Source organism: Marmota marmota, unplaced genomic scaffold (assembly GCF_001458135.2).
Source record: "Marmota marmota marmota unplaced genomic scaffold, marMar, whole genome shotgun sequence".
Lineage (NCBI taxonomy): Eukaryota > Metazoa > Chordata > Mammalia > Rodentia > Sciuridae > Marmota > Marmota marmota.
In genome coordinates, this window is record NW_026000185.1 from 12,723,092 (window position 1) to 12,737,348 (window position 14,257).

The 14,257-nt window shown below is 54.8% G+C and overlaps 1 long non-coding RNA gene across 1 annotated transcript in view; it reads right to left on the reverse strand.

Annotated features, from left to right (window-relative positions):
• Positions 1 to 2,020: 2,020 nt before the first annotated feature.
• LOC125612331 overlaps positions 2,021 to 14,257 on the reverse strand; it is a 13,673-nt gene continuing 1,436 nt past the window's right edge. The window contains exons 2-3 of the long non-coding RNA XR_007342665.1: positions 4,421 to 5,046; positions 2,021 to 4,237 (exon numbers count right to left, since the gene is read on the reverse strand). This is a non-coding gene — a long non-coding RNA (uncharacterized LOC125612331). The remainder of the gene's footprint in view (positions 4,238 to 4,420; positions 5,047 to 14,257) is intronic.

A 14,257-nucleotide genomic window follows, 5' to 3' on the forward strand; every position in this document is an offset into this window, starting at 1 on the left:
TCCAGTCACGCCCACCACTGCAGCCACGCCCACCACTGCAGTTACCACTCAGTTGATCCCCATCAATTCACTGAAGCTCTCACAACCCAATCATTTGTCCTCTGGACCCCCTTGCACTCACACATGAGCTTTTGGGGGACACCTCACATCCAAACCGTAATATGAGATCACACAACCAGGAAGCCACTCGCCAGGACCCGAACAAACCAGGTCCCCAAGCTGAGCTCTGAACCATTGTCTCCTGGACAGTGTCCTCCCCACCCCACCCCCGTGCTGGGGGTTGGTCCCGGGGTGCTCTACCACCGAGCTGCATCCCCAAACCTTTTATTTTTGTTTTCAGACAGGGCCTTGCTGCTGAGACTGGCCGGTTACTGTGACCCTCCTGCCTCGGCCTCCCCAGTAGGGGGGACTGCAGGCGCCCCTCCGGCTGGTCTTTCCACTGCTTCAACCCATCTGCATGTGTCATTCGCCCTCGGGAACCGCAGTGAGAGTTGTTCATTAATCCCCCCTGAAGAAATCCCTCCTGAGCCCACAGAAGCCCCACAGAGACAGAAAGGAGAGCTCAGCGTTTTCCGCAGTGAAGGGATGGATGCAAGCCAAAGGCACACCCAGATCTCCTCTCTCTCCAGTCAGGACGGCAGCCATCGAGGATGCAAATGACACTCAAGGCCCGAGCGGGGGACTGTGAATCAGTACAACCGCCTTGGAAATCAGTGTGGAGCCTCCTCAAAAGACCAGGCCCCAACCACCAGGTGGCCCAGCCAGGCCGCCTCCGTATTCATCCCAAAGAATTAAAGTCGTCTTACGGCGGTGACAGGTGACACGCGCCTACCCGGGTTTACAGCGGCACAATTCACCATAGCCAAACTGTGGAGCCAGCTGGGTGTCCTCAGAGGCTGAATGGACTCAGAGGGTCAAGGTCATGTGTCTTCTCTCATAGGTGAAAAGAGGAAAAGCCATGGGGGGGGGGGGTCATGAAAGTCAAAGGGGCCCCAGCAGGAGGAAAGGGACCAGGCAAGAGGACAGCAGGAACACAGGACAGTGGTATTGCTCTATCGTGTGTGTGCGAGTACGTGACCTTGAGTCCCACCATTCTGTGCAACTGTAATGCACCAATAAAAAATACGGGGAATAAAAGACACACAGGCCCCAAAATTTATATTACAACTTGGCCCCAAATAATCGCCCTCCCAGACTCTCCCTCAGCCCCTCCTCAGAGCTGCCAGAAAGACAGCTAACACCCACCCCGATTTATGGTCATCTGCCTAAAATCTCCCAAAGGTGATCCACGGCCAGTTCTCTTTGTTTCCCCAGGAGAACCCACGGGACAGGTCCTGGTCACCTCAACCACACCCGTGGGCACAGCAAGGGCAGGAGGGGAGTTGGAATTGCCAGCAGATGTTCTCACCTCCTCCCTGACATGGCAGGAAGCTCATTCATAAGCAAGGAGACAGGGGGAGCACGGGGACATTCCTGTCTGGGGTTTTGTTAAGTGAGTTGTTAGGAAGCTTGTTTTCAGGAACCATTATCACTTATACACGGCTTCCCAATGGGATGGGCTGCAGACTGAGAAACTTTGACCCACAGCCTAGTAGGTGGTCAGGAAATGTGGGTTGAATAAATAAAGGTATGAAGATCAGAAGAGAGGACATGACAGGAGGGAGTGAGCTACTGGATAGGGGCCCAGAGATGGTGGTTTATGGTTTTATGGGCTTAGGAAGGGCCAATGGTGTCCTGTGCCACCCTCTCAGACCCAAGGGAATCACAGCTCGGGACAGCTGCCATTCAAGATGCATCATCTCTGGGGCTAGGGTCGTGGCTCAGCGGTAGAGCACTCACCTAGCACGTGCGAGGCACTGGGTTCAAATCTCAGCACCACATAAAAATAAATAAATAAAATAAAGGTATCATGTCCAACTACAACCAAAAAATAAATATTAAAAAAAAAAAGAACCACCATCTCTAGCTGCACAGTGTCTGAGTTATACTTCATAGATTTATTTGAAAGCAACTCACTTCTAAAAAAAATTAAATGCATTTATTGACAACGGAAGCTGGGTGACACTTCTGTAAATGGAAAGCCAATATTCACGACATAAGCTGTAGGCAACCATAAAAAAAACGAGGACAAAGAAGACCTCCTCAAAATTCAATTCTAGCTAGAGCCCTCTGCTGAACCCCGCTCGCCTTGAGGGCTTCTCTGTCTTTGCTAAGATAAAGGGGGTGCAGGGAGAGGGGTAGGAGGCGCCGCGGTCTCCTACTGATATTCTCCTGGGTGTAGTGAGATTAAACCAGAAGCAGGATAGAATTATCTTGAGATAACACCTGATTTTTTTGGTGCTGGGTGGAACTGGGGGCGGGGCCTGTTAGGTTGGTGCTCTGTGGCTGAGCCACACCCCCCAACCCGAGCAGCGTGAACCTCTGCAGCCTCCTAGTGCAGGCCCCGCCCTCTCTCTCCCAGCTGCTCAAAGTGGGAGGGGCCAGCAGCCCCTGCAGCACCTGGAAGGTTGTTAGAGCTGCAGACTCCAGGGGTAGGACTGGGGCCAGGTTTAGCTATCCCTGCAGGAGATTCTAATGCACCTTTAAAATTAGAGACCACCCAGCCTCTGACGGGTCCACCTGCCCCCTCCCCTGCAGCCACCAGCCCAGCCAGCGTGACTTTATTGATTTATTTGATATTTTGGTGCTGGGGATGGAGTCCAGGGCCTTGCCCACGCTAGGCAGGCGCTCTGTCACTGAGCCACACACCTGGCCAGAGCGGTCTTTCCAAAAGCAGAAATTACATCACTTCGTTTCCCTGTTTTGGAAATCCCTCCACAGGCTTTCCACTGGGATTAAAATAAAATCCAAATTTCTTCCTTTTCCATCAAAAGTCAGAAGCTAGGCCCTACCCCCACCTTGGAAAGCCCCTGATACTACTTCCCTCCCTGGTGGGTTCCAGACACCCTCCCCTTCTCTGGGTCCCTCAAATTGCCCCAAGGACACTCCTGCCTCAGGGCCTTTGCATGTACCCCTGCCTGGAAGAAAACTCGGCCTGCGTGCCTGTAGTTCTCTCCCTTGGGTCATTCAGTCCCTGGTCATCTGGCACGTACCCAAAGAGGCTGTCCCTGGCCACCAACTAAAAGCTGCCCCTCCTACAGACCAACTCATCCCAGCCGAGCCAGGATTATCCCAGTACATGATCATTATCTGTCCTCACTCTAGTGTCACACCAAATTTTAAAAGTGACAGTCCCAGCGAATGGGCAGAGCTGTCCCCCCCCCCATGGTCCCCACTGGCCCTGCACCCTCGGCTGCTCTTTTTCGGGTTTTGTCTTCAGATCGCCGCTGTTGGTTCTCTCCTTCCTCCCCGCGGGCCTGGGTGCTCCCCCAGGGCAGGAGCGAGGGGTGATCCCCCCACAGCTGGACTCCTGACCCCCAGCCCACTGGCACCAACTCACACTACACCCAGAGAACTGCATTTGCTGAGCTCCCGCTGCTGGCCGCGGTGCAGAAGCGTCCCCAGGCCAGGATTACTGCCGGGACCAGAGGCCAGGAACATTCCCTGGGCCACCAAGGACGCCCAAGGTCAAGGTTCTGAGATGGCCACTGCCGGTGGTTTTCCAAAGCCCCAGACCTCAGTTCCCACCACCAGGGCATCACAGTGCTGGGGACTGGACCAGGGCCTCCCCGGGCCAGGAAGGGCTCTCCGGGTGGGCCACACCCAGCCCTGCAGGAGGCCTGGAGAACCGGACCACGCCTGCTGCCCCCTGTGGGATTCTGAGCCCAGAACCACAGGGGCTAATAGGGTGGATTTAAGCCCTAAAACTAAAAACGTCTGACTCCTTGTCCACCTTCTCTGCTTCCACAGGCCCCGGCTGCGGCCTGTGTGGTTCCGGGGCCTAGAACCGGGGCCTGAGGCAGCAGACCCTCCACCATCGAGTGCTGCGGGAAGTGTGTCCTTCTGCCAGGTTGAAACTCTCAAGCCCCTGGGCGGGCTGCAGCGGGCCTTGGGGGTACCAGGCCACGGGAGAAAGCCTGGCACCCTGAGAACTCCCAGGGGCTCCATCTCCCCCCTTCCCATGGGGCACACGACACCCTCAGTGTTCGGGGGGTGCCGTGGAGTGTAGGTCAGAGGTGGGATCCAGGCTCAGACCTCCTGGGCTCGGACCCTGGCTGGGTGCTGTCCAACCAGATGACATCACAGTTACCGCATCTGAAATCTTCCAAGAGCCTCACCTTTGAAGTTTCGTTAAAAGCTGAAATGAGCCCCAGCACCACCCCCCCAAAAAAGTGAGATTCATTTTAATGGCATCTTTTATGGAAACGTAATCAATGCAAGACATGGTCATCCGACATGGGATCCATATAAAAAGGATCCGTGGGATATTTGCCTTCCCTCCATGCACCCACTGCTCCTGAACTCCCAGGTGTGATCTTACCACCGTTTCAATTGGGACCTTAAATTCTCAGCCGTTAAAGGGAAACACAGTCCCGCGGAAACAATCACGTGCTCACAAGAGAAGACACGGCTCCGGGGGGGTTTAAATGAAATGTAAATTAGTTAAAGTTCAACAAAATTCAAAACCCACTCCCTCCCGCCCGAGGCTCATCTCAAGGGCTCCCAAAGCACGCTGATGGCCAGGCCACCCTGCCACCTACCCCCTGGCTCCTGTCTCCTTCCGTCATCCACAAAATGGGCCGCTTTGTGTCACCACCTTTGTAGCAGGTGAAGCCAGGGTGACAAGTCACAGGCACATGGCGATGGCATCATAGGAGGCTCAGCCTTCACTCTCCAACGGGGGAGCCACGGCCCCCCCAACCTCGAATAGGCCACTTCATGGGGACTCAGCCTCCAGGAAGACGTTGACCCGCACCCCAGGTCCAAGCCTGGGCCGGCAGGGACACCCAGCCTGGAGCCCCCAGCAACCTCCACGTGCTCTTAGGGAGGGTGGGGGCAGAGCTCCCGCCTCACCCTCAGGTCTCCACCGAGTGTCTGAAGGGGGACCCCACTCACCTCCCCACCTCCTGACCTTGGGCAAGTCCCTTCGTGGCTCCTGGTCTTCAGCTGTAAATTGAACAGAAAGTATTGGTGAAAACGTGGGCCGTGCCTGGCACACAGTAAGTGCTCAATAAGTGCTTAACCTGCCAACTCCCTGGGGGCAAGGACCACAGCTGAGTCTCATTGCCAGCTCCACGCCCCATTCCCAGAGCTGAGTGGGTTCTGCACAAGCATGGTCGTGTGTGTGTGTGTGTGTGTGTGTGTGTGTGTGTAATGAGATCTGGTGGTTTGCTTCCTAGGTGCCAGGGCCACGGTGAGGGTGAGGCAGTGAGGTCTTCTTTTGGGGAAAAAATTTGACGGGGCAATTGGGCACAGTGGCACACACCTGTCATCCCAGTGACTCGGGAGGCTGAGGCAGGAGGATTGCAAGTTCAAGGTCAGCCTCAGCCACTTATACTCTGTCTCAAAATAAAAGTAATAAAAAGGGCTGGGGATGTGGCTCAGTGGTTAAGCGCCCCTGGGTTCAATCCCCAGTACCACGGGGATACCAAAAATCCCAGTCATCAAGATATTTTAGGGGTCTGGGGCTCGCCTGGCAGGCGTGCGGCCCGGGTTCGATCCTCAGCACCACATACAAACAAAGATGTGGTGTCGGCTGAAAACTAAAAAAAATAAATAAATATTAAAAAATTCTCTCTCTCTCTCTCTCTCTCTCTCTCTCTCTCTCTCTCTCTTTGAAAAAAAAATAAAAATAAATCTCGTGGGATTCAATAAGGATAGGATTGAGGGTATAGCTCAGGGGTAGGGTGCTTGCTTAGCATTCCAGGGACCCCGGGTTCCATCCCCAGCATCATTAAGAAACAGAAACCAAAACAAAAGAGGAGAGGAAGAAGTAAGGTATCCCAAGTACCCAGCAGCACAGCGCGCGAGACAGACAAGGGCCCAGTGAGGACAGACTGCAGTCGGCGGTTTACCCGGGTTGCAGTGTCTCCTGCTTATACCACCTATGGTACCAAAGGACCCGGTAACTCAGTCCCTCATGAGAAAAGAACACCGAGAAATGGCCCCTGGGGAACAGTGGGCGGTAGTTCTGTTGAGAAATTCAAGCAAAACTCAGAAACTCGTCGCCTGCACCCCCTCCAGGGACTCCATGTCCACTGGGCTGTGGGAAGCTCAGCAGCATAATGTGTTCCCAGGTCCCCCTGAGGGCAGCCCGGGCAAGAACGGCCAAGGGAGTGGGAGGAAGGGGCCTCCAGGAGGACCAGGGCTGGTGGTCACCTGGGGACAGACGCCAGTGTCCACTTGAATAATTCTTCATTCACAGCAACCTCGTGTTTTCTGTATTTTATCCATGAATATCATATTTCATAGTTTTAATTTTTGGGGGGTTCTGGGGATTGAACAGGGGTGCTCTGCCACTGAGCCACATCCCCAGCCCTTTGCTGGTTTTGATTTTGAAATGGTCTCTAAGTTGCTGAGGCTGGCCTCGAACTTGTGATCCTCCTGCCTCAGCCTCCGAAGTAGCTCAGCTTCATCCCAACTTTTTACTGTGAAGAATATAAAGAATCACTAAAGCATTCTGTGCCACGAGGGCCCTCGGACCCCCCAGCCAGCCCTGCCCTGTCCCACCCCAGGACCAGCTATGACAACATTTCTTCCCTATTGCCATGGGTACCTCTAAAAGACAAGGGCTCTTTTCTAACAAACCACCCACCACCTGAAGAGCGGATCCTCCTGAATGCCCAAGACGCTCAGATTTCTAAATGTCTCACACAGACACCTGCTTTCACTTTGGTCAGGGGTTAAGTAAGCTCTGCTTGCTGGGAATTGCCCGCTTTGTCTCCTAAGTCTTGCCTGTAAGTTCTCCTTCAGGGCTCCCCACGAGTTCATGTGCCCGTGTGTGTCCTGGGGACCTTTTGAAAATGCAGGTTCTGACTGAGTGGGTCTCGTGTCACCATCAGAGGGTGTCGATGCCACGAGTCCGTGGGCCACACCTTAAGTGGTGACGACTTCAGAACAAGAGGAAGTACCGTTTTTAAAACTAAGCAACGCTGTCATGTTGGGCAACGTCCCACGTCACAGCTGGAAGGGAGGGGGCCCCGTCTTCCCTGGAGGGGCAGCTGCTGATCACCCCTGCCGTGGGCACCTGTCTCCCAGAGGCACACCTGAAGCTGCTGCACTGGTGCCCGACACCCTGACCACCCAGGTGCTGGTCCCGGTGAAGTCTGACCATCCCCACCCTAAAGGCCACCCATCGGGTCCTGGGGACCTCTGGAAGTGCACTGATTGGTTCTGTTTCTGGCAGGAACCAGAAACAGAAGGCCCTTACCTGTTCTTGCAGTTACAGGGTTAATTAAAAAGCCCCGGGCTGCAGCCGGCACCCCCCCCTGCACCCCACCCCCGCCCCCTGCACCCACCCCACCCCATCCCCACTGACCTGCGAGGCCTATTGATTCCTTGGCTGTCCCTGCAAGACACAAGACAGGGCGGGAGAAGACTTGATCTTCCTCTGATTTTGCTCAGGCCCAGTTCTCACAGGGCTGCCGAGCCCCCCAGTCGACGTCTGGCCCAGGCTGGCCCCGAATGGTGACCAGCATCACCACAGCAAGCCGAGGCCTGCGCCCTCCAGAGCACCGCTGGTCTAATGGGACAGTGGCAGCATCCCGTCACCAAGGTCACCCTAAGCCAACACACACGTCCCCCCAAGGCATTCTCCCAACTTACACGTTAATATAATCTATTTATTTATGTGCTATTTCCTGATGACTCCATCATGTGTCCATACCAGAGGTTTGGTCTCTTTCAAATTATTTTCTTCGTGCCATTATTTTTGGGGGGCGGGTACTTGGGATTGAATCCAAGGGCACTCGGCCACTGAGCCACCTCCCCAGCGCTATTTTGTATTTTATTTGAAGACAGGGTCTCACTGAGTTGCTCAGGGCCTCGCTGTTGCTGAGGCTGGCTTTGAACTTGCAAACCTCCTGCCTCAGCCTCCGGATCAGCTGGGATGACAGGCCTGCCCCACCGTGCTCAGCTGGGAAGTTATCTCTTAATGCTCCTAACAGCTAACTGGAATGGAATGTCCCTTCCATCATGAGGACAGGCGACAAAATGTGGTGGCGTCAGCAGAACCTGCCACTTTGTCATCAAAAGCAATCACGGGTGTTCTCCTGTCCTGTTAACATTGTTTTTGCAGAGACCTTGGAGTGTCATTTACACTCATCGTGGCTTTGAAATTACAATCGTAATACGCTGCCCACCCACCCCACCAGATCTCAGGGTGTTCATAAGAGGCCCTCTGGCTCCATCACGGTGGGACGGTGACATTTGGATCGCTGTGTTTCCATACAGTCGTGGCCTCTCTAAACCTATGGATTTCGTGTTTGGAAGCACCTCCCTGATCCCCCAGGAGCCAGGGTGCAGAGGAGACGCAGAACTGGGCTTGGGAGCCCACACCCTGGTCACCCGTGGCTCAGGCTGAAAGGGGCACAAACAGCATCCCTGGGCAGGATCCTGCTGTCCTCCTTCCCAGGGCAGGGACCTGAGGTCCGGCAGGGGGACTTGAGCTGGCAGGACACCCGGCAAGGTAGAACCTGGGACTGAAGAGGAAGCCAGGGTGTCCCACGGGCAGCACAGCACCTTCCAGCTGCACCATGCTGCCACCTAAGGACACAGGCTCTCACGCTTGTGGCTGAGCAAGGCCACCGGGGGCCGTCTGTGCAGGAAGACAGACGCAGGTCCATCCTGAGTTCACACTGCACGGTCATCATGCGCTCACGCTCTGCTAGCAGGGATGCCACTCGGGTCAGCTGCTGGGACAGGCACCCTGGGGGCATTGGGGGGAGATTACACAGGGTACACGATCCCATTCTTACCAGCCCCTGTATTCCAAGGAGACCTGCACAGGACCCTCCCCGGACCCTCGCTATGTGCTATAAACAGTAGGTACATAAATACCCAGGGACCACTGGGAGCAGTGGCCCACGCCTGTCATCCCAGCAGCTCGGGAGGCTGAGGCAGAAGGATCCTAAGTTCAAAGCCAGCCTCAGCCATTTAGCAAGACCCTCACCAACACCGTGAGACCTTGTCTCAAAATAAAATATAAAAAAGGGCTGGGGATGCGGCTCAGTGGCTCAGTGCCTCTGAGTTCAATCCCCAGTACCCTAGATAAATAAATAAACACCCAGCAACACAGCAATAACTACAAAAAATAAATAAATAAATAAGACCAACATAATAAGATGCTACACAGAGGTAAGAGAAATTAGTTCTATGTGTACCAGCAAGAGTTGGTCTCAGCAACACATTGTTGAATGAAAAAGGCCAATTTGAGAAACCTACACACAGCAGGCTACCCCTTCAGGGTCTCGGAACACTAGTAAAGATGGCCACAGGTGTTTGTGTCTTAAGGTCTTCAGGTCACATAGCATGCTCACAACCATGAGGGGCAGAACTGGGGTACGGTGATTAAAAAGACTGGGTTTGCATTTTCAAAAAAAGAGTAGATGCTCCCCTGTTAGCGGGGACTCACAGCTGAGTCCCTCAGGATGGAACTGAGTTGGGATTAAGAACCCCAACCCACCACCTGGTGATGCTTCCAGACAGTAAGTGGAGGGTCCCTCCCGAGGTCCTGGGACCCACAAGGCCAGAGCCCCTCAGGACAGAGAATCCGAGCATCAGTCCCATCTGACATACTGCCTGAGCCCCCATCCTTCACCCACGAGCACCAATGAGCGCCTTCTGCATACAGGGCACTGCCCCACCACCCGCCCCATGGGGCCTGCAAAACTAAAACCCAGCAGCAAGATGACAAGATCTGGGGGGGAGTTCCATGAAGAAGGCACTGTCACTCGGGACGCGCGGGGTAGGACCCCAGGGCTCTGAGCGCCTCCAGATGAATGCAGACCTCTCTCCTGGGGAACGCCACACTTATCTGGTGATGTCCCGCCCTCCTTCCCGTCTGCCGCTTGCACGTGTCTGAGAAGGAAAACCCGATCTTCTGGTTTTTTCTGTTGAAAGAGGAATTGCCGGGACTTTCCAAGGTCTGGCCACATTCTGTGGCTTCCTGCACAGTCCACGAGTTGGGTGCCCCTGACCAGGGTCCTCTCCCCCGCTGGCAGTCCTGGGCCTGCACTTGAGTTTGGGGGTGGCCCCTGCCACCTCCTCCCTTGAAGCACCGTGGAACCCAGTCCCCTCAGGAGCTCCACCTCCTTCTCCTAGAACAGGTGTGTGGGCTGGACGAACCTGTGCAGCAAACAGCTCAGCACACCTGGGCTCCCATCTCCGCGGCCGTGCTGGGGCTTGTCCCCCACTGTCCTTCCCCCTTGCCCAGGTCACGCACCTGACCTCAGAGCCCCGTGCTGAGTTTCCAGGGGGGCTGGCACCTGGCCCCCAGCTTCAAAGATTCCCCCAGTCCCCCTGGGACAGGGACAGCTTAATGGAAGGAGAGGGACCCAGTGTACCTGGGGCCAACCACCAGGGAGGGGCGGGGGAGCCGGCAGCAGTAAGCAGTGGCCGCAGGAGGACTTGGGGGTCTAAGGCAGACCCCTCGCGGACCCTCCTCAGAGCCTTTTTAGGGTGAGCAGACTCACACAGGCCTGCTATGGATTCGGTGAATAATTTTTTCATGGTTGTTACTGCTGTTAAAAAAATTAATTAACCCCAGCACCACAAAAAAAAAAAAAAAAAGTTAATTTAAATTAAAAAAGAGTGTGATATACTGTAGGGCGGAAGCAGCCCACTAGGAAAGAGCCCAGGAGGTGGAAAAAGCCCGGGGTCAGCCAAAATCGCAGAGAGGACTGGAGCCTCCCTCTGGAGGCGGGTAGAAGGTGAGGCAGAAGGAACCTTCGGGGAAATGTTACTGAGGTCACAAGGGGCAAAAGGGCCCTCAGATGATTACCTGGTTTATACTAAAAATCGGAGAAGCAGCCAGGCGCAATGGCGCAGGCCTATAATCCCAGCGCCTTGGGAGGCTAAGGCAGGAGGATCGCGAGTTCAAAGCCAGCCTCAGCAAAATCAAGGCCCTAAGCAACTCAGTGAGACCCTGTGTCTAAATAAAATACCAAATAGGGCTGGGGAGGTGGCTCCGTGGTCAAGTGCCCCTGAATCCAATCCCTGGTACCCCCCGCAAAAAAAAATCAGAGAAGCAGGAAATAGTAATGTTAGAAATGGGATGCTAACAGTGGGCACCACAGACAGGTGCAGCAGCCTTCAGAGTCAACTGGACACAGAATAGTAATGACACTCGGTGAAATAAAATGTAGGAGCAGTTATTGTGTGTGTGTCTGTGTGTTATTGTGTGTGTGTGTTATTGTGTGTGTGTGTTATTGTGTGTGTGTCTGTGTGTTATTGTGTGTGTGTCTGTGTGTTATTGTGTGTGTGTGTGTTATTGTGTGTGCATGTACATGATATATATAATACGTGTGGGCCTAACTATGTAAGTATTACACCTGTAATTCCAGCAACTCCAGAGGCTGAGGCAGGAGGATCGCAAATTTGAGGCCAGCCTGAGCAACTTAGCAAGACCCCGTCTCAAAACATAGAAAAGGGCTGGGGTAGAGCACCCCTGGGTTCAGTCCCCACTACCACAAAATAAATAAATAAATAATCATTTGTATGCACGGGTATATCAGCACAGGTGCCCCCAAATATTTGTGGGATGAATGGATGGATGAATGCTGCCGGCTTCCAGATCTCAAAGCAATTCTTTTCCCTCAAGACCAGCCTCCGCCCCACTCTCCTTCCTCCTCTCTCCTGATGGCTCCTTTTTGCACGTGGCTAGTAAAGCCAGCATCTGACCAGCCCTCTTTCAAAAGCCGAGCTCTTGGGAGCACTATTCCAGGACATTTGCGGTCCTGTGCTGCCACCTAGATGGAGTTCTCTGCTACTGCACCGAGAGCCCCTATTGCCAAGCTCCGTGACAGCTGGGTTTCTCACGCAGCTGGTCACAAAACTGCGGCGTTTGGAAGGTGCAAGGGAAGGTCTTGGCAGAGCCTGTGTTGAATTAACAACTGGTTTGAAATCTTTCAAAGGATGGACCTGCTGGCAAGTTCAGATGCACAGAGCCCAGAGATGAGCGCGCCCTGGGGAGGTAGCAGGTGCATCAATAGAGCCAGGAGAGCGAGAGGGAGGTGAGAAAGAGCCCCCATGCCCTGACTCTTCGACCTGGAACTGTCTCATCCCCTCTCTGCTCCAGGCCTTATACTGCTCAGCTGCGACACGGGCCAGAAGTTCCATCACAGGGGCACGAGGTGTTTTCACAGCCCTGCGAGGTCTGGATCCGGTTGTGGATATTATTTAAACAAGAAAATGAGGTCCATAGGAGTCGGACGTGGTGGCCCAGGCCTGTCATCCCAGCAGCTCGGGAGGCTGAGGCAGGAGGATCACGAGTTCAAAGCCAGCCTCAGCAACAGCAAGGCCCTAAGCAGCTCAGGGAGACCCTGTCTCTAAATAAATACAAAATAGGGCTGGGGAGTGGCTCAGTGGCCGAGTGCCCCTGAGTTCAATCCCTGGTACCCCTCCACCACCACCACCCCTAAAAATAGTCCTTCGGAAATGCTCAGGAGGCTTGCAGAATGCAGACGGAGCCAGAGAAGCCAGCCTCGAGAAACCCAGGTGCCCAGAGGATCCCCGCAGAGGAAGCCAGGGACTCTGGGTTTCCCACCTCCCGACCCAAAGGCAAACTCTTGCCCGGGAGGGTCCGAGGAGCCCGTCCTGGGTGGTGTGACCACTCAGAGGTGGGGTCTCTGCCTCATGGCCCTGACACCAGGTGTCCCCACGGCACAGGCAAGGGACTGCCCCTGAGGAGTGGCCACAGGCCTGGGCACGTGTCCAGTTCTCTCAGGGGACATTCCCAGGAGCTGCACCAGGTGGCCCAGCACCTGACGGCAGGGGGGATGCTGCAGGAACACGCTGGGCACCTCTCCGGGGGCCACCAGGACGGGGACAGGCTCCCGCGGGCCACGCTGCTGACTCAGACTCCTGCCCTCAGGTTTCTGCTGACCACGAGTGCTGTCAATTCCTGGCTGCCACTCCCCAGAGCCTCTGCTGACTCCAGCCTCCTCTCCTGACTTTCCTTCCACCCTCTCTCTGCTCTGCCGGTCCCACTGCTGATCCTCCTCCAACTCTCATGTTCCCCCTCTCCAGGAGAAAGGGTCTCAATGGCCCCCAGGGTCCCTGGTGGCTGTGTTAGGGGACAGACAGGTGAGGGTGGTGGGAACTTGGGGTTCAGAGAATGATTCTGTAAAAGGCCCACGGGGCTAACCCCCACCTGCTGGCTTTTCCAAGAAGCAATTTACCTGCAGCCCTGCCTGGCCTCAGGGGACAGGCTGTGTCACATCCCCCAGCAAACAGCCTGTCACTGCAGGAGAGACGCAGGCCCCAGATAACATTGAGGACAGGACCCAGGGGACTTTTGTGACCAGATCCTGAAATTCTGGGAGAGAAGGGCAGTTCCTCCTAACCCTAAAAATCTAAGAATGCGCAGTTAAGAATCTAATTAGAACCAGTCAGCCTGGGCCGAGGTGACCTAGAGTGGCCATGACAGTGGGGACCTGAAATCGTCTGATGTCACCTGCTGTCAGTCAAAAGTCAAGAGGTGGACGTGGGTAGGGCTCTCTGGAAACTTCTCTAGGATTCCCAATAAAACTAGAGGCAGGAGGGGCACAATGTCCCTCTCCTCTCTGAAAGGACCCACTTCCTCTCTCAAGAGTGTCCCCCTCCCCCTTTCCCCATTTCAATAAAGTCATTCCTCCCGGTGACATGTCTGAAACATTTCTGTCATGATCGCAAGAACTGGGGTTTGAAGAGGGGTCTTCACAGTGCCTCGTTTTCTTGGAAGGTCCCCAGCTCCGTGACAGCTGGGTTTCTCACGCAGCTGCCTGGCTGCCCCCTGACCAGCCCAGATGTTGTCTGTCTTTAGACAGGGTGTCCACGCCCGTCAACCCAGGGCGATGAGCCCCTCTGAAGGGGCTCTGGGGTGGCAAGGCACAGCTGCCATGGCTCCTCTACAAACAAGCTAGCATGCAGCAGGACCAAGGTTCCAGTCCCGGTCCTCTGGCTCCAAGTCCTTCCCTCCTGAGCATCCAGGCTGCCTGTGTCTGTCATCCCAGCTACACAGGAGGCTGAGGCAGGAGGATCACAAGTTCAAGGCCAGCCTCAGCAACTTAGCGAGACTCTGTCTCAAAATAAAAAAATAAAAGGGCTGGGGGTGCAGCTCAGGTTCAATCCCCAGTGCCAAAAAAGAAGGAGGAGGAGGAGGAGGAGGAGGAGGAGGAGG